Source organism: Bombina bombina, chromosome 1 (assembly GCF_027579735.1).
Source record: "Bombina bombina isolate aBomBom1 chromosome 1, aBomBom1.pri, whole genome shotgun sequence".
Lineage (NCBI taxonomy): Eukaryota > Metazoa > Chordata > Amphibia > Anura > Bombinatoridae > Bombina > Bombina bombina.
The window spans coordinates 664,519,371-664,541,162 of NC_069499.1; the positions used below are offsets into that span (position 1 = coordinate 664,519,371).

Below are 21,792 nucleotides of genomic sequence, written 5' to 3' on the forward strand. Positions count from 1 at the left end.
ATAAATTGTTATCAAGGGTATACAAATGTGAAATATTGTCCAATATTGGTTTTTTGGGGTTATAATATAAACAAGAGGGGCATTTATAAACTAGAGGGGCTCGTCTACAATAAAATAAACTTCTTTAGAGGTCTCTAGACCCCTCATTCCCCAGAAAAAAAAACATGTTTTGTTTTTTCACAAATTAAAAAATTGTTTGGGTGCTTTCTATTGAATGGGGGGTCTTGGAGGTTTGTGGCTAATAAGGAAACTAAGAATAAAGGTGTTTAAATAACCTCCCTCCATCTAGCTCTCTTTACCGCCTGTCACTTCCTGTTCCTGCCCACTCTATGATGTCACCATGCACATTTCTAGTAATAAGAACTGGTGATCATGCCCTCACAGGTAGAGATCTGCATAATGAGCCATTCTCATCATGCAGATGGAAGAGGTTAAATAGCCTTAATCATCAAAGACTACTTCTGCTCTTCATGTAATAATGATTTTGGGCTAAATCACTAAGAGATCCTAGCAGGCTTACATCCTATTTATTAAATAACACAGGTGCTGAGCCCCTTTTGACTTCATGCTATTTTAAATTAGAGGCAGCCATAGAAATAAAAAAACTATTAATATTAAATGGAAGATGGCACTATAGATGTGAGCTTCCCCTTTTGTTTGTGTGAACTCAAAATTGAGCTTTGTTACTTCTACTGTCCCAGAGAGATTGAAGTGCACCCTGTAGGATGCAGAACATTGACACTGCAACATTCTACAAAGTAATTGCCTGCAGTAGAGATGCTCATATCGGTCCCTACTTGCCCACTCAAAGAAGACATGTAGTAATCAATAGAACTTTTAAGTCTAGTTTTTAGAAAAAAAGTTGTGGCTGAAGTGAGCGTTAGAAATCTAACAACAAAACTCCAGCCGCAGAAAAAAGTCAGGAGTTAAGAGCTTTCTGGGCTAACGCCGGTTCATAAAGCTCTTAACTACTGTGCTCTAAAGTACACTAACACCCATAAACTACCTATGTACCCCTAAACCGAGGTCCCCCCACATCGCCGCCACTCTAATAAATTTTTTTAACCCCTAATCTGCCGACCGCACACCCCCGCCACCTACGTTATCCCTATGAACCCCTAATCTGCTGCCTCTAACACCGCCGACCCCTATATTATATTTATTAACCCCTAATCCCCCCACCAATGTCACCTCCACCTACCTACAATTATTAACCCCTAATCTGCCGACCGGACCTCACCGCTACTATAATAAATGTATTAACCCCTAATCCGCCTCACTCCCACCTCAATAACCCTATAATAAATAGTATTAACCCCTAATCTGCCCTCCCTAACATCGCCGACACCTAACTTCAAGTATTAACCCCTAATTTGCCGACCGGACCTCACCGCTAATACATTTATTAACCCCTAAAGCTAAGTCTAACCTTAACACTAACACCCCCCTAAGTTAAATATAATTTAAATCTAACGAAATAAATTAACTCTTATTAAATAAATTAATCCTATTTAAAGCTAAATACTTACCTGTAAAATAAATCCTAATATAGCTACAATATAAATTATAATTATATTGTAGCTATTTTAGGATTAATATTTATTTTACAGGCAACTTTGTATTTATTTTAACTAGGTACAATAGCTATTAAATAGTTCATAACTATTTAATAGTTACCTAGTTAAAATAATTACAAAATTACCTGTAAAATAAATCCTAACCTAAGTTACAATTAAACCTAACACTACACTATCAATAAATTAATTAAATACAATACCTACAAATAAATACAATTAAATAAACTAACTCAAGTACAAAAAATAAAAAAATATTTACAAACATTAGAAAAATATTACACCTACTCTAAGCCCCCTAATAAAATAACAAAGACCCCCAAAATAAAAAAATCCCCTACCCTATTCTAAAATTAAAATAGAAAAGCTCTTTTACCTTACCAGCTTTTTGCGGGGCATGCCCCAAAGAATTCAGCTCTTTTGCCTGTAAAAAAGACATACAATACCCCCAACATTACAACCCACCACCCACATACCCTTAATCTAACCCAAACCCCCCTTAAATAAACCTAACACTAAGCCCCTGAAGATCTCCCTACCTTGTCTTCACCACACCGAGTTCACCGATCGGTCCAGAAGAGACTCCGAAGTCTTCATCCAAGCCCAAGCGGGGGCTGAAGATGTCCATGATCCGGCTGAAGTCTTGATCCAAGCGGGAGCTGAAGAGGTCCATGATCCGGCTGAAGTCTTCATCCAAGCGGATCCATGTTCATCCCGCCGACGCGGAACATCCATCTTCACCGACGACTTCCCGACGAATGACGGTTCCTTTAAGGGACGTCATCCAAGATGGCGTCCCTCAAATTCCGATTGGCTGATAGGATTCTATCAGCCAATCGGAATTAAGGTAAGAAAATTCTGATTGGCTGATGGAATCAGCCAATCAGATTCAAGTTCAATCCGATTGGCTGATCCAATCAGCCAATCAGATTGAGCTTGCATTCTATTGGCTGTTCCGATCAGTACATGTTAGGGTGTTAGGTGCAGACATAGGAAGTGTTTCCCCATAGGAAACAATGGGGCTGCGTTAGGAGCTGAACGCTGCTTTTTTGCAGGTGTTTGGTTTTTTTTCAGCTCAAAATGCCCCATTGTTTTCTATGGGGGAATCGTGCACGAGCATGTTTTTGAAGCTGGCCGCGTCCGTAAGCACCGCTGGTATTGAGAGTTGCAGTGGCGGTAAATATGCTATACGCTCACTTTTTGGAGCCTAACGCAGCCCTTCTGTGCACTCTAAATACCAGCGGTATTTAAAAGTTGCGGGGGAAAAAAGCCAGCGTTAGATACGTGGGTCGTTACCGACAAAACTCTAAATCTAGCCGTATGTTCATTCCAACCCCCTTCTCTCTCCTATTCTAAACCCCAAAACAAGAGATCAGGTCAATCAGGCTAGATCCCAGGGGCCACATGCGGCCCTTCAAAGTTTTTGTGTGTGGAAATCAGCAGCATTGAGCAGAAAAGAAACATTGGTAATTTGTTTTTTTAAAAACTGTTTAATCCTCATTAGGTGATTAAGCACATTTATTGGTAACATATTTATTAAATTTGATGAAAATATACAGTTAACTTAAAAACAATTTGTAGTAACTAATTTCCTATGTCATTTTAATGAAAAAACATGATTATAAGGTATGCTATATGAGTTTTAATGTGGCTCCTGGCCAATTATTGACTGACTGTCCATATAAAGAAGTTTGGACCCCCATGTGGTCTAATCTGCTCCTGTTGTGGTTGGTATATATGGCAGGCTGTTTATCTTAATCTTAGATCTGCCTCTATAGTTACAGACCCTAATATGTTCATTCATTCTCTTGTCTGGTATCTGAACACACTGCTCTGCACAAATTGTTTACATTTGGGTTTATTTTGATACCACACATTGCATTTACAGTCACTGGAGGAATTCTTAATTTTGTGCAATTCCAAAAGGTAGACGGCACAAAATGCTAAAAGACAAGGGGCTGAATCTCAAGGTTCCTGTGAGCTAATTACAAAAAAAATATATTTTGGAATCTTTGAAAGCAGATTTTCATAGGCAGCAATGAGGTTTAGATTTATACCATTTGACATTGCTAAAAAGCTTCCTAGTTTAAGTGAACCAATATCAAATCACAATGTTCTCAGTATTTATTTTTTCTTTTCTTGCATTTCCTAATAGTTTTGTACACATTCATTTTTCAAACACTTTAGAGAGTCATTGAAATAAAAGTACCAAAATGAACAACCATTTCTGGCCCACCTGCTGACATATGACATTTCTTAAAGCATTTAATAAAAAAATGTAGTCCTAAATGTACTGTTATTAACAATATGGACTCCAGTTTCAAAATATACTACATTGCATTGCATTTGTCTTTCTTTAACTTGCAAAGCTAAAAATACCACTTGGTGATCTACAATATATAATTTTCTTTCAGTGAATTTTGTACCGGGCCTTGCAGACCTAATGTGTCTTGCAGTTGTTGTTCGCAGTGTAAACCAGCTTTACTTAATCTCGGAGAGAGTGATATTATCCTGATTATCCTAACTGATGTATTAACTTTTTTTTTTTAAATTAATTAAAGAAACAGAAATTGATATTTTGTTTTTCTTTTATTTTCAAATACAGCCCTTAGAGACATAATGGAATATGAGGATAAGTGTAAACATAGAAACCATAAGATAATAAAGAAAAAATGGCAGACAATGAAATATAGGTTTTTTTGCTGAATCCTCCTAAACATCATCTCATTTTTGCCTTTGATGTGACAGTTCTAAAGATTACAGAAAACAACAACAAATATACACAAGCAACAACAGACAAAAACAAACTGCTGATTTGTAAGTACTGGAAACACAAGTTGATGGTGTTTCATCAAACATTTTCTTAAGGAAGATGAAGATTGTGAAAGCTGTTTGATGTAGGGGAAGAAGCTTCCAATGTTACAAATATTAGTGACTACAACAAGATAAAACCTACTTATATTCATTCAGACTTCCTGTCTGTCTATTATTTTCAGTTGTGATTTATTGTAGACATGTTTGGAATACCAATTTATTATACACCTGTTATACATAACATGCTCTTGTGTGACTGCTCTCATTCAGACTACCAGAGTGGGATAATGTGGAGTTCTTAATCGGATTTGGCTTAATATGGGCAGAAAATATGTGAAATCGATCAGATAACAATATCTGGGCACAGGAAAAAAAAATGAATAGTATGCATACCTTAATAAATCTTAAACCTGAATTATACACATATTTTGATGCACTGACACAGACGGATTGAATGCTTGATAGCATATACATAATACTAAGGGCTAGATTACGAGTGGATCGCTATTTATTTATTGCTCACGCTTTAACTTCTCTAGAAGTAAGCTCGGGCAGCGTGCATATTACAAGTTGAAAGTTAAATGTTTTCACATGAGAGCTAACCCGACGCATGTAAACGTATTCCCCCATAGACTTCAATGGAGTGCAAAAAAGTGGGTAAAAAAAACTAACACCATTATTCTGCGCAAACCCAATTTCATTTTCTTAAGTGCGCTAACCTGACCTGAATTATTGATATTTCCCATTCTAATGTTCCTCACATAGCAGAATATTCTATTTATTCATAAAAAAAATGAGTACAATATATTTATACCTATAGATATATATATATATACACTCACCTGCCACTTTATTAGGTACACCTTGCTAGTACCGGGTTGGACCCCCTTTTTCCTTCAGAACTGCCTTACCCAGATAGCAAGGATAAGTTGCCACAAACTTGTAGCTAACTTTTGCTGTAAATCGGTATAACTTGCTGCAAGTTTTCACTGGCAAGTGTGTTTACTTGCATCATAATTGCAGCAAAAGTTCTAGTTGACACTTTTTCAACTTGCAGCAAGTTTGCCTGACAAGTCTCTAGCAAGAGAATTTCTGGCAAGTCAACTGCAAGAGCTCTGCAAGTTTGTTGCCAATTTCTGGCAAGTCAACTGCAAGAGCTCTGCAAGTGTCTAGTCAATTTCTGGCAAGTTAACAGCAAGAGCTCTGCAAGTCTGCTGCAAATTTCTGACAAATCAACAGCAATAGCCCTTCAAGTCTGCAGCAAATTTCTGACAATTTAACAGCAAGAGCCCTTCAAGTCTACTGCAAAAGCTCTGCAAGTCTGTTACAAATCTCTAGCAAGTCAACAGCAAGAATACTGCAAATCTTTAGCATATCGCTGGCACATATATCACAATTAAGAGCAGTGTCTGCCACAAGAGCACTACAAATGTACTATTATTTACGTCAGTCATATTTACAAATTAATAATAAAATGTTTTTTCCTGCAAAAGTTTATCTACGTAAGTTGTTTGTATGAATTTAATTGATCTTAAAGTTGTATCCATGCACTATCTGAGGTAATATAGATTCATATATAAAACTAATATTATGACAGGTAATATATTAAAGGGACACTAAACCCATATTTTTCTTTCATGATTCAGACAAAGCATGCAATTTTAAGCAATTTTCTAATTTACTCCTATTATCAATTTTTTTCCGTTTTCTTCCTATTTTTATTCGAAAAAGCAGGAAAGTAAGTTCAAGAGTCGGCCCATTTTCGTTCAGCACAAGGGTAGAGCTTGCTGATTGGTGGCTAGATGTAGCTACCAATCAGCAAGCGCTACCCAGGTGCTAAAACAAAAATGGTCCGGCTCCTAATCTTACATTTCTGCTTTTTCAAATAAAGATAGCAAGAGAACGAAGAACAATTGATAATAGGAGTACATTAGAAAATTGCTTAAAATTGCATACTCTATCTGAATCATAAAAGCAAAACAATGGGTTTAGTATCCCTTTAAGTTGAATACTTGATGTATTTTTATATTAGAGTTATAACACTAATATCATTATCTCAGGTAAAGTATGGCCCCTTTTTACAGCACACCCCTTTAAGGCGTTCCACTTATAAATCAGTCTTCAGTTCTGCCCATGGTTATTATGTTTCATGTTCTTACCTCCCTTTCAGTGTTTTTTTGGCCGTGATTTTAATTGATTATTTTCTTTATGAATATTTGTTTTACAGATATCTCCATTTCTGTGCAGTTAAAAAAAAATTATTATTGTATATAACTAACTGCAATTGTTACCAGAAGTTAAACTAGGAAAATCATATTTATTTTTTATTGATTTTATACTTTTACTAATTTTAATAAAATTAGCCTTTGCCTGTCTGGTGAATATGATCTGTTAACCTCAATACTGTATGAAGATAAAAATATTCACACAAAAATGCGTCAAAACAACAGCAATGACTCTTACAAAAGTAATTTAAACTTTTATTAGGCTTCAAATGTTCCAGGTATTAAAACATTTTAAATATGACATTGTAATAAACCAGAGAATAACATATAGTATAGGCCTAGGTTACAAGTATAATGCAGATGCACAATAAAGTTGACAGAACAACAAAAATATAAGCTGATGTCCATTTGTATCTGTTCTATGATCTTGAATTTGGCACCTGCCTGTAAAAATAAAAACAAATATTACATAAACATGGGCATTCTGTGCTAATTGCTTATTCTACAGCAGAACTTTAATTTGTAGAACAAAATAAGTAAATCTGACAAAAAAAAAATAACACGCTTTTATTTCAACTTTAAGGTTGTGATGAATACTAAAAAAAATTGTATTTTTAACTGCCATAAATTCTCAGGTCAATGGAATTTTCATCTAGATATTAACATATTTGGCCACGGTCCTAAAAAAAAAAGGATTTTGTGTCACTACCTGCCAATGGGATGCTTAGAACCTCTACTTTAACCCCTTAAAGACCAGCAACGTACTCTGTACATCCCTCATCTTTGAATGGGGAAGTGCTATTAAATGTGCGGACTCGCCGCCAGTGTTGAGGCCACGCTATTTACGATGACAAGAAGGGAGGTTATAATAGCACAGTGCCGCCACTTGTGGCAGGACACATGCTATTTAAAAAAAAAAAAAAAATAACCCTTAATGAGCGGCAACATACATGGTACATCTCAGACATTAAGGGGTTACTATATTGAGACTTTTTTTTCCTTAAGATATTTATATTTTATTTCTCTAGAAATCAATGTGGACTATTTGATACCCTATGTTGTAATTTAAATTTTTGGTTTTGTTCCTAAACTTTTGGAGATAAGAGGGAAAGTCACAGTGTGCAGTTTATTTCTTTTTCAATTGTGTTTTTTTCTTTCTTTTACAAAATGTAAAGTAATGTGTTTTCTAGATTTGCCATATTCTAAATCTTCATATCCCCACTTCCCTTCCCAAAGAAAAATGATATAGCAGAGTAGCATTTAGTAAGACAGTATTCGATTTACTTCTGTTATACTCCCATGCTATTTGAGTTGCTTGCTTATTTAAAGGGACATTAAACACTAAGAACAAGCAATATTAGTGCTTCACTGAGTAATACCAGCGCCCGCTAATATTAGCTGGTATTACAACTAAAGTGTAAAGTTATGCGAGCTCAGAATCTAAGTGCAGTGAAGGGGGTAAGTAGCGCAGCGATGCAGCAAATATCACCCCCCCCCCCAAAATACTACCTACTGCATTTATTTTATTAAAAAATAAAAATGGTACAATTTGTATTTTTTTTATAAAATACACTACACTGTATTTTGGGGGCATTTGGGTTATATTTCTAAAATTAACCAGAGATATGATCTCTGGTTAATTTTATAAGCGCTAGTTGCTACCACAAGCATACAGTAGCAATAGCCAGACACTTCTAATGGCTGGTTATTTATTGCGTGCCTGCAAACGGGCAAATTTGCCCACTTGCTGGCACGCGATAAATTAGCGCTCCACTTGTAATCTAGCCCTAAATAAATGCTAGATAGAATGAAGCATTGAAAGAAAAGATTAGTCTGAGAATAACATGTATATGTATTTTTTAAAGTTTTATTTGGTGTTTAAACATTAGCAAAATAAGTGTAAAGTTTTAGTGTATATAAAACAATGGGAGCTGCCATGTTGTAACCTAGGTTACCTTCTCTGCTGTGGCCAAATAGAGACAGTTATAAATTTGTCACTAGAGTGTGCAGCCAATGGCTGTGTGGAATATAACAGTGTTCTGCGCTTCCATTTCTAACAGTAGCTGAAAAGCTCACAATTTCAGAATATAATTACAGGAAAAGGGGACAAAATAAATGAAAGTATATATATATATATATATATATATATATACACACACACACACACACAGTTTATCATTTTATATTACCATCTCAAGGTGTTTATTGTCCCTTTAAAAGGGCCTTAATAGTAAAAAAAAAATTGCATCCTTTAATGTAAATTTAAGACTATTGACCCTGCACTACTGTGAGATTAACCCACACAAAGGCTTTAAACACACAGTGGAAGTACTGATTGGTACCTGCACATCACTACTGGTCCAGAGCAAAAACCGCCAACTGCTGCTTATCTAATCAGAAATACTAGTTAAATGACTAGCGCTCAAGATTGGATCAGCAGCACTTCCATTCGGGATCAGCAGTGCTCTGTGGTTCAAAGCGGTAATTCTACTGTGTGTTTAACCCCTTTGTGGGTTAGTGCAGGGTTGATGGTCTTAAAATGAATTAAAACGAATTAGAGCATGTATTTTTTTTACTAATATGGCCTTTTAAAGAAATATATATTGTTTTACCTTAAGTTGTATGTTGCTGAAGCACTGAAAATTGTAAAGGGAGTTTCATTTATTGTTCTAATGACAGGGGCATTCCTTTGTTTGAAGAATGTTTCTTTTTAGACAAGATTTATAATTCATTAACATTTTAATTGATATTAGTTGATAATGCAATAAAAATCCTGTCACAAAGAAGCACACCTATCAAAATGGAACATTCCTTTCAAAGGGTCAGCTCTATCCAAGCACAGAGAAAACTCCAACATGGCTGCTCTATTTGTGATCATGGGAGGATCAGGGAAGTGAATAAAACACTTCCCTGCTGTATCACATCCATATAAGCATGTTGTATAAACAGAAATAAAACACTCCCCTGCTGGATCACATCCATATAAGCATGTTGTATAAACAGAAACAAACACTCCCCTGCTGTATCACATCCATATAAGCATGTTGTATGAACAGAAATAAAACACTCCCCTGCTGTATCACATCCATATAAGCATGTTGTATAAACAGAAATAAAACACTCCCCTGCTGGATCACATCCATATAAGCATGTTGTATAAACAGAAACAAACACTCCCCTGCTGTATCACATCCATATAAGCATGTTGTATAAACAGAAACAAACACTCCCCTGCTGTATCACATCCATATAAGCATGTTGTATGAACAGAAATAAAACACTCCCCTGCTGTATCACATCCATATAAGCATGTTGTATAAGCAGAAATAAAACACTCCCCTGCTGGATCTCATCCATATAAGCATGTTGTATAAACAGAAACAAACACTCCCCTGCTGTATCACATCCATATAAGCATGTTGTATAAACAGAAACAAACACTCCCCTGCTGTATCACATCCATATAAGCATGTTATATAAACAGAAATAAAACACTGCCCCTCCTGTATCACATCCATATAAGCATGTTGCATAAAACAGAAATAAAACACTCCCCTGCTGCATCACATCCATATAAGCATGTTGCATAAAACAGAAATAAAACACTCCCCTGCTGTATCACATCCATATAAGCATGCTGTATAAACAGAAATAAAACACCCACCTGTTGTATCACATCGATATAAGCATGTTGTATAAACAGAAACAAACACCGCCCTGCTGTATCACATCCATATAAGCATGTTGTATAAAACAGAAACAAACACTCCCCTTCTGGCTCACATCGATATAAGCATGTTGTATAAAACAGAAATAAAACACTCCCCTGCTGTATCACATCCATATAAGTATGTTGTATAAACAGAAATACCCCCCCTGCTGTATCACATCCATATAAGCATGTTATATAAAACAGAAATAAAACACTCCCCTGCTGTATCACATCCATATAAGCAGGTTGTAAAAACAGAAATAAAACACTCCCCCTGCTGTATCACATCCATATAAGCATGTTATATAAAAAAAGAAATAAAACACTCCCCTGCTGTATCACATCCATATAAGCATGTTGTATAAACAGAAATAAAACACTCCCCCTGCTGTATCACATCCATATAAGCATGTTGTATAAACAGAAACAAACACTCCCCTGCTGGATCACATCCATATAAGCATGTTGTATAAAACAGAAATAAAACACTCCCCTGCTGTATCACATCCATATAAGCATGCTGTATAAACAGAAATAAAACACTCCCCTGCTGTATCACATCCATATAAGCATGTTATATAAAACAGAAATAAAACACTCCCCTGCTGTATCACATCTATATAAGCATGTTATATAAAACAGAAATAAAACACTCCCCTGCTGTATCACATCCATATATGCATGTTGTATAAACAAAAAACAATTTAAAAAGAAATGACTCAGTGGGGTGATTTAAACCAGAAAAAAATGTAACTGCTTACCTGTGACCAATTCTTGTGTGGGATTGGTGAAGCTATCTCCTATGCATCTTCTCATTTCATGGTCAGTAATGTCTTTATAGACCCTTTGATATGTTTCTGTAATAGAAAACAATATCAAATAAATTAGTATAAAGTTAGATAAGCAAATTAATTTAGATAAAGTCTATTTAGCAATAGTCTGTCCCCTGTTACATGGGCATGATGCACTTTGTGATTATAACGTGAATTATTTAATTATACTTTCATTATTTTGCCTATAATATAATGGTTTATGCAAAACTTTTCCAGTGGCCAAATTTCACCACCATTTTCCTTATTTGGAGGAGCTAATCCTGATGTACATGTGACAGTCACTCTAGTCATACTGTCCTTACGCTTTTCCTCATTTTATGTATGTTAGCCTTTCCTTGTTCTATGTTAGCACAAAGTCCATGCTAAAGCCAATTAAAAAGATATACAGACTATTGTTAATCATTTGAGGTCTGAAGCCTGCATTACCAATTTTCAGCATAGTAAAAACCCATATTATCCAGAGTTAAAGGAACATGAAACCCATAATTTTTCTTTCAGCAGGGTTCTTCAAACCACCGGTCGGGACCCATTACTGGGTCACAACACCATGTGTACTGGGTCACAACTTGTGTGTGTGTTATAGGAGTGTGTGTGGTGTATTGTATGAGATTGTGTGTGTGCTGTGCGTGTGTTGTGTATGAGAGTGTGTGTGTTATATGAGAGAGTGTGTGGTATGTGTGTTGTATGAGTGTGTGAGTGTATGCGTGTAATATGAAAGTGTGTGTGTGTTGTATGAAAGAGTGTGTGTATGTGTGTGTTGTAAGAGTGTATGTGGTATGTGTGTTACATGAAAATGTGTGTTGTATGAGAGTGTGTTTGTGTGTGTTGTATGAGTGTGTGGTGTGTGTGTTTTATAAGAGTGTGTGTGTGTTATTACGTTTTACAACGCTTTCAAATTTGACTACAATTAGGAATAAAGCATGCACATATTTTAGATTATTTGCCAAAAATGGCAGCTATCATGTTGTTTATTTCTTACGAAATTATTTCAAGACCAAGTCTAAAAATTGGGTCCCAAAGGTATGTGGTATCATGGCTCTGGGTCTTGGGGGGAAAGTTTGAAGAACCCTGAAATAGAGCATACAATTTTAAACAACTTTCCACTTTACATCTATTATTTAATTTGCTTAATTCTCTTGATATCCTTTTTTGAAGAAGCAGCAATGCTCTACTGGGAGCTAGTAAATTCATTGGGTGAGCCAATAACGTGAAGTATACATGTGCAGCAGCTACTGAACATACTTAGGTATCCTTTTCTGTAAAGAATACCAAGAGGACAAAACAAATTAGATAATAGAAGTAAATTGGAGAATTGTTTAACCCCTTGAGTGCTAACGACGGCTCTGAGCCATTGCAGAGTTTCCCACTCTGGTGCTAACAATGGCTCAGAGCCGTCGCTAATACTCTCCCACCATGATGGAGATCTGGGGGCTCCCACCCGCTCCTACCCCGGCGATCGGGCCCGCATAATGACAGGCATCGCCGGGGCTTCACGTTATGCGTGGTGACGTTAATTGCGCAATTTTATTTAACATTAACAATGTCAAATATGGGAGCAGGGAGCATGCTGTTAGATCGCCTAACCTTTCCAACAGTGTAAGTCTTGGGTTCTGAAAGAAAAAAAAAGTTAAAAAAAAATATATTTTAAAAAATATATATATAAAAAAAAAACCTGAAAAAGCTTAGCACCCAGGTGGGAAAGTGCTTAGCACTCAAAGGGTTAAAATGTCATGCTCTATTCTGAATCATGAAAGACAGAAAAACCTTGGGTTTCATGCCCCTTTAAATTACAGTAAATGGTGCAAAATAAAAAGTATATTGCAAAGTTGCATAACTAAACATTTTATATTGTGATCTCAATGTGTGTTATGCCCCTTTAAAGCATATATGTCTATATGTGTGTACTTATATATTAAAGTGATGGTAAATCCTAGCGTTTGTGATTTACCATTGGAACAAATAAAGGGGACTTTCATTCATGAAGTATAAAATACTTCATGCTGAAAGCTCCTTTTTTGTTTGCAGCGTTCGCCGCGCTGAGCTGCTAAGGCAACCTACGGCAGAACAGTATTTGGCTGAGAGGTGACGTTTCCACCTCTTAGCCAATAACCTTGTGGGAAATTTGGGGCCTGTCCCTTTAATGTTTTTATATGTGTATATATGACTGTAAATACATATATACACATATAAATACAATAATATATATGTATACATATATACATATATATATATATATATATATATATACACATACACACACACATACATACAAATACATCTTTAGCAATTTATGTGTCTCAATTTCAAAGCCATTTGCCTGCCTTTTTTTTCTAGCACCCGAGATCTAATATCTTTTGAACCCTTAAAAGGTTTTTTTGTGCAATATTTTTTTATTAGACAGTGTTAATATGAGTGTAACTGTACTTTGTAATGTATTTTTTAATTGTTTTCTGCAACTTTTTTGTTTCTGAAAACAGTTAAGTTGAGATTGTGGTAAGGATTGAAGCGTAAATGGCGATTGCGCTAGCGCAATTTCGCTCAACTTGTAATATCAGCGCAATGAAAAAGGCTTGCGAAAAGACGGTATCACTTGCGTCTCACTTGTAATCTAGCCCTTATTTAGGAACTCGAAGAAAAATTAAAAACTGCAGTTTCAGTAAAGACCCTTCTATCAGCACCTTTTGTTGAGGTTGAACAGAGATTGCACACTTCGGCCACCTCATCGCCTACCAATCGTCGCAGCATATTGCACAAAAGTGTGTTCAGATCCTTTCCTTCTACACTCTTGAGGACTCTTACCTGAAAAATAAATATGACAAATACAGTTAATGCTAGGTATAAATATCAGTGAAGTATAACACAAAGATTTTACTCTCAAAATAATAACTGTAACCTGCTTTTTGTTGCCTTCAAATCAATAGTGTTTTTAGTTTATGTACACTTTACAAGCTTAAGACTATGAGAAAAACTTGTCCATCACTAAAGACATATTCTGTCAAGGTATGCCACCAAAATTGTGACTAAAGAACCTAGGATTATAAAGATAAAGAAGTATGTATTTTGGTCCATAAGAGATTCCAGAATCTGACCAATTATGTTCAAAAGATGCGCAGTGTTCTGACAGTAGCCTACCTAAAGAGGATAAAGCTGAATTAGAGAACTTACCGGTTAGTTTCAAAAGAAGGAAATCTCTGAGCAACAATCATCATATTTTCAAAGTCTGCCATTATATTTAATATTGTCTCCTTCAGGTACATCTCTGCGGGCTGTGGCTGCCAATGTTTCCTCAATTTGATCCAGTCTGCCAGAAATGTCCACCATAAACTTCAGAAAAAAACTCTCCATCTGACCCTATCAGTAAGAGATTATTTTCTCCCCTATGATTAGAATGAAAATTAATGCAAACAACCAATATGACCTACTGCAACAAAAAAGCATTGTTCTTTGCTTAGGGTTTACAGTCTCCATAACAGTTTAGTGCTTTTTTTTTAAAATTGGTCTTAATTTAAAGGGACAGTATACACCAATTTTCATATAACTGCATACAATACTATAAGGAATAATATTCACAGATTCTGACCTAAAATTCCAGTATAAAACCTTTAAAAAAAACTTGCTTAGAAGCTACCAGTTTAGCACTGTTGAAAAGAGTTGGAGGAAACACACACTGAATTAAACTGGAAAGCAAAAAGAGCAGACCCCCCTCCCCTCCCCTGCATATGAAAAGACCCTTTACACAAACAGGAGCAAGCTGGAGTAGGTTGACAACAGTCTACTTCTTAAATTTTGGAGCTTGATTTGGAGTCTAACAATCAGCACAATGTTATTTAATAAAAAAAAAAATCTGTATGGGCTATATATATATATATATATATATATATATATATATATATATATATATGTGTGTGTGTGTGTGTGTGTGTGTGTGTGTGTGTAGAGCATCTAAAAAACATTTATGTAAAGAAAAATCTTGTGTATAATGTCCCTTTAAGGTAAAATAGATGATTATTAAAACCAAAAGATAATTATGTAATCTTATGCAAGTAATGTCATGAAATTTATAATCTCATCAAATGAGTACATATATATTTATACAGATAAAAGTTTGTTTCAGTTAATTTGTTTTTCTTAGACAAAATGTAATGTTAAAAGTCTCTCTTTACTGGACAAAATAAATTATTTTTTTAAACAGTAAGGACTAGATCACAAGCCATGTGTAAACTTAAAGAGACAGCAAATGGTAGGAAAAAAGCCTTTTTTTATTTTCTTTTTTAAATGCCTATTTTTTCTCTGTAAAAAGATACCCCTATTGTGAAGAGTCTTTTTCAAACAGTGCGTCACAGGCTCACTCTCTAATCACAGCGAGCCCAATCATGGCGTTGAATTACATGAACCGCAATCGGTAAAGCTTTTTTTTTTTTTTTTTTTAAAAAGCAGCTGTACTGAAGAGGACTGTTTCACAGTAGAGATACGTTTCTATTTAAAAAAAAAAAAAAAGGCTATCCTCAGCTTACACTTTTTTCTAGCAGTTACTACCTTTAAGCTTGTGCTGTAGTAAACTTACCATCTCCATAGACTTGAAAAGAGTCAGTAAATTTACTATAGCATGAATCAAGTTTACTCATGACTCATGGCCTAGCCCTAAATTATTATAAACCCCCAGCTGAGCAATGGTAACCCTTTAAAACCTGTCCTCAGACCTCCCTAAAAGGCCACTTTTTGTGGATATCTGAACTGGAGCACAGGTGAAATAATCAGCTGATTAGTAAACATGGTTAGTTTACCAGCTCTCACCCAAGGTAATCCTGAAAATCTGGCCTTGTGGGGAGGCCTGGGGACAGGTTTGAAAACCACTGCCCTAGATCAAAATAAATGGCAACTGATATTAAAGGGACTGTTAACAAGGATTATTTTTTTAGGAAAAAGGGTTTTTAATCTCAGTTTCTTGCTGCAAGTCTTTTAATTTACGTTAAAGATTTTGATAGGCATCACAGTAAAAACTTTTCAAAAAGTAAATTAAAACATTTGCAGCAAGAAAATTAGATTAAAATCACTAATTACCTAAACATATTTACTATATTTTTTAATGCATGTTAAATAAAACACCCTAACAGCTCACTTGCATATGAATAATACTTTTGCAATTTAGGACCAAATTAAACAAGCAAGGGTTACATTATTAACCCTTCAGCATCTACATAGCAGGACATAGTTATTTTAAACTGCACAAATACTGTAACCCACAGCAAGAACAATACAAAATATTAACCCCTGCCAGGCTTCTGAACAGCATCAAAGCAATTCATAAATACAGCTCCCACCCTTCTATTACTGCAGCAGCTACACCATTATATGAGAAAGTCACAAGCAGATGCAGTTTGTTTGCTAATGTCTGTATATTTCATACACTTATTACAAAAATGCTTGTTTTCAAACAGAAAAATAAAGATGCACATTTCAATTGTATTTGGATTATCCCTTTAACATTTAAAACTAGTTGTGTTTGTATGTTCTGTGTAATGCAGTATAGCTGGTGACTTACTAATGCTGCTAAACAAATCATACACATGTGTGTGTGCAGCTAGTGAGATTGGTTTATATATTTAATCTAATGGCTGATCTTACCTGATTGCACATGGCTTGGCTTGTCTGCAGCACTGAGCACACAGAAAGTTCATGATAGTGAGTGCAGTCAAATGCCGCAGTGCCCTCTGTGGTGGTAAGACCACACTGCACACAATATTATATACTAAACACAGTCTAATGTAAACTGTAGCTAAAAGCTAGTAGTATGAGTGACACATGAACTTTAATTTAATTTATTCCAGAACACAACATCCAGCAAAATGTGCATCATTGCATTTCTATTTTGAATATAATCATTTTTCCAATACACATGCATTAGCAAAAATGCTCTAGAAAAAAATATATCACTGTTTAAATTTACCTTTCCTAATAGGAGCATATAAACACTAATTTTAAAAAGTGTATATGCGAAGAGAGCCAGAGGTTGTGTACATTACACATGCTGAGTCATTTCCCATGCAATACCAGCTCTGAGCATGCACACTGTTTATTTTGTGTACTTAAAGGGACAAACTACTCCAGAATTTGTATTGTTTTAAAAGATAGATAATTCCTTTATTACCCATTCCCCAGTTTTGCGCAACCAACGGTTATATTAATATACTTTTTACCTTTGTGATTGCCTTGTATTTAAGCCTCTGCAGACTGCCCCCTTATTTCAGTTCTTTTGACAGACTTGTATTTTAGCCAATCAGCACTGGCTCATAAAAACTACACAGGAGTGAGCACAATGTTATCTATATGACACACATGAACTAGCAGTGTCTAACTGTAAAACACTGTCAAAATGCACCGAGATAAGAGGCGGTTCAATGGTTTAGAAATTAGCATATGAGTCTACCTAGGTTTAGCTTTCAACAAAGAATACCAATTGAACAAAGCAAATTTGATGATAAAAGTAAATGGGAAAGTTGTTTAAAATTACATGCCCTATCTAGTTTTGACTAGACTGTACCTTTAAGTATGCTTTGCATGCATGCTCACAGTAAAAGTTCTCACAAAAGGCACAGTAAATTATCATTTTTGGTAATAGGTTTACCTACCTTAGTTTAGTAGATGTCATTGTTTTGTTTATTAATCTCATTTTCTTGCTGCATGTGTTTTCATTTCTTTTTTTCACTTCTTGAAAGCTTCTCCTATGATGCTGAATAAAATCTTTAACCCTCCCATTTCAGCTGTCTCTTCAGATGTGTGCACATAGAAACTTTTGGATGCAAATAGAAGCCTTAGTATGTTGCTCCAGGGCACTAAGATAACCGCAGCTTTCCCTTTAATAACCAATTTTTCAATATTTAAAGGGGCAGATAACAAAAAAAAAACATGTTGGTGGAAAGGATTATTTCATTAATATTAAAAAGATATGTTTCCGTCATGAATCCTCACCTTTTAATATATTTCACGAGAATTTTAATTGAAAGCTGACTCCTGTACTATCCCTCTGTGAGGACCTTTATGCAAAGCCTGTCACTGAAGGCTATTTACATACCCCTTAAGTGTGTGCCCTGCTCTTTTGCTGTTTATGAGTATTATGACTGCGCATACATGGCGCTCATCACTTTACGCAGAACAGCAAGCTATAGTAGCTATTATGCCGATCCAGATTTCTTTTTCACCAACAAGTAACTCACGTTACGAGAGACTGGGCATTTTGAATGGGAGATTTCTGAACCACGAGAGCGAGTCCACAGCCTATACATATTGATTCAAATGTACTGCAGCTATTTGTCAGAGTTAGTAAGTCCAAATTATATGGGGTGGTGAGGAGAAGCATTGAACAGTAGGTAGAAGCGACTTGCAGATACTAAAGTTGATTACCAGCGTAGTATTTGATTTGGACTTTTCCCCCACAAAAAAAGTGTTTTTTTATTTAATTTTTTAAATATATTCATTGGCTTTTACCCACTTTAACTCAGTAATTATTATAATGTATTACTGTGTAAACGCAGACAAGGTCTCCTGCCTTTTCTACAAACACTTATATTGTGTCCCCCATTGTTTTTTTCTTTTTCTCTTGTGTCGATATGTACAAAAATGTGCCTAGCAGTGCTGATTGTGGCTCGTCATCCCGTCTTAAAAGCACATGGGGAACGCAAAAATAAAAAATACATTTGAAGTGCACAATTTTAACACTAAGAATAATAATAATAATAATAATAATAATAATAATAATTTGTGAAATGGGTACACAGGGTTACAGCCCAGGTCATTCCATCAACACCACTAGGGGAACAGCACATTTTTTGATGTCTATTTGTTTTATATAACTTTTATTAAAGATCAATGATTCCTGGTTGTCTAATGTCTAGTGGGTGGGGATGGATGATGGATGATCTGACGTGTCTCCAGTTTAAAGGGAAATTAAACCCAATTTTTTTCTTTCATGATTCAGATATAGCATGCGATTTAAAAAGAACTTTCCAATTTACTTCTTTTATCTAATGTGTTTTGTTCTCTTGGTATCCCTTGTTGAAAAGCATACCTTGGTAGGCTCAGGAGCTGCTGATTGGTGGCTGCACAAATATGCCTCGTGTAATTGGCTCACCCAATGTGTTAACTAGCTCCCAGTAATGATTGCTTTTCTTCAACCAAGTATACCAAGAGAATAAAGCAAAATAGATCATAGAAGAAAATTTGGAAAGTTTTTTAAAATTGTATTTTCTTTCTCAATCAAACATTTTTTTAGGTTTCATGTTTTATTGCTTTTACGCTTGTGTGAGATATAGGCAAACAGAACAAATGGGTATAGGTGAAATGACAAAGGTATATATTGTACAACTGATGGATGGTGGGCTAAGATAGCAAGATTACTACTTTTTCTATTTATTATCGTAAGGATGGTGATTACAGACAATTTACCTTGCTACCACATATTGGGCCAGATTACAAGTGGTGCGTTAAATATTTATTTTGGTCGCTTGTAAACACAGCTGAAAGTAAACTTTTAACATGGGCAGGTTAGAGCTTGTATTACAAGTTGAAAGTAAATTATTTGAACATGAGTAAAACCTGATGCATGCTAACTTCAGGACTTTGGATATTATGATCCCGTTAACTTCTTCTCCATATAGTTTTCAATAGAGCGTGCTTTAAAAAAAATACTTATTGTTTGCGCACTAACCCAACACTGTGTAAGACCTACAGCATTATAGCTGAAGTAAGTTAAATCACCTTTTCATATACCATATACCTTTTAACCCTCATAAAAAAAATTGTAGTAATATTTAAATTAATCATTTTATCAGGTAGTGTATATATGGGTGTAACACTTTATTTTAATGTACTTTTGTTGTATTTGGTGCACATTTTTTTTAAAAACCCTAACAGTTTGCTCTCGGGGTGCGATTTACTAATGTGCGGGCGGACATCGATAGTGAAATGCTGGTGCAATGCCACCCCCCTGCACATTTGTGGCCGATTTGCCGCTAGCAGGGGTGTCAATCAACCCGATCGTATCCGATCGGGCTGATTGCTGTCCGCCACCTCAGAGGTGGCAGATGAGTTAAGGAGCAGCGGTCATAAGACCACTGCTTCTTAACTCCTGTTTCCGGCGAGCCCAAAGGCTCGCGCAGAAACAGATGCATACAGGTGTTGATAAATCGACCCCTAGATCTTCACTCGCACAAACTTGACAAATTCAGTGCATTTGCATGATTAGGTGTCTGCTCCCCACCCTGATCCCTGACTATAATAGTCCAGACTGGACTGGAGTCCAGATGAGTCAAAAAGAGAAGTGACCTTTTATAATGATGTGTTTTATTAAAGTGAATGTAATATTGTTAAACAGAGTTGTCTTATCGGATGATAAAAAAAATCTGCCAGCATAGAGATAGAAGAAATTCAGAAAAAAATATTGACAATGATTCCCTTAAATATATTTTAGTTTCTAATTCAGAATGAGGATTATAGCCCTTTGTTACATAATAAATATTTTGTTTGCAGCTTTTCAAAGGGTAAATAGTAAAATTCATTGTTTCATTATATATTATGTTATATAACATATTTTAATATATGTTGAAATAATTCCTAAAGGTGCTAAAAGTGACATAGCTAGTATAAAAAGATGAGTCAAAGAAATGATTACTTCCACGGTATGACTTCAATGTAAGTATAATCAATGCAAAGTATCTTCAAATCAATAAATATGTAAAATCAAGGAATAGTGAAATTTTAGGTACCAAAATTAAAATTATGTAGGGGAAACATAAAGGGCAAGATTAAGGGACATATTTATCAATGTGCGAGCGGACATAGGGCGCCATGTACTAAGGCGTCAATTTTTTCGCACAGACCGTATCAAAATAACCCGCCGGCATTCGCACCATGCGGATGGCACTTCGTTACATGAATGTACTAAAAACCAAGCCGTAAAATTTCGCGTCGGATTATTGATAACTTTGAAGCTTCGTTCGGCACGAAAGAGCAAAGTTAAGAAGCAGTTTGCGACCTGATTGGATTAGTTCTTTACCCATTTGACGATCTAGGTGTCATAATCGTCAGACAAGCGGCAACGTCTGGCTGCTGACATGTATAAGAATGTGCATTTTCCCAGAAATCTTATAATATTGTTTATTTACTTTTCGGTATTCACTTCGACAAGATGGCTTGCTCCGGAGATTCTGCTACTTCTAAGAAGACTCGCAACCCTAACTTCTCGCATCAACAGATGCGAGAACGCGCTTGTGAACGCGCTGTCATAGGTTCCAGGTATTCTGCTATTTCATAGTAAAGTTCCATAATAGCTTCTCTGTCCAAACGGAATCTCTGGATAATCTCTCGATCAGAAATGCTTTCCAAACCAGTGTTAATTTTGTCGACTAAAACTAGACTAAAATGACTATAAAACTAAAGAAATTCTGATGACTAAAATACGACTAAAACTAAAATGACATTTTAGTCAAAAGACTATGACTAAAACTAAATCAAAATGACATTTTAGTCAAAAGACTATGACTTAAACTAAATCAAAATTTGCTGACAAAAACATTTTATGCAAGGTGTTAATCAATCCCTATCCAATTACTGCTCTTTTGTAAAATTTACTAAACTTA

General features: G+C 35.5%; 1 long non-coding RNA gene across 1 annotated transcript; it reads right to left on the reverse strand.

The window, feature by feature from the left end:
* Positions 1 to 7,010: 7,010 nt before the first annotated feature.
* LOC128639232 (uncharacterized) lies at positions 7,011 to 14,444 on the reverse strand. The gene is made up of 4 exons (XR_008399148.1): positions 14,324 to 14,444; positions 13,837 to 13,957; positions 11,087 to 11,182; positions 7,011 to 7,057 (listed from the first exon to the last, which is right to left on the reverse strand). It is a non-coding gene; the product is annotated as an uncharacterized LOC128639232 (long non-coding RNA).
* Positions 14,445 to 21,792: the final 7,348 nt, after the last annotated feature.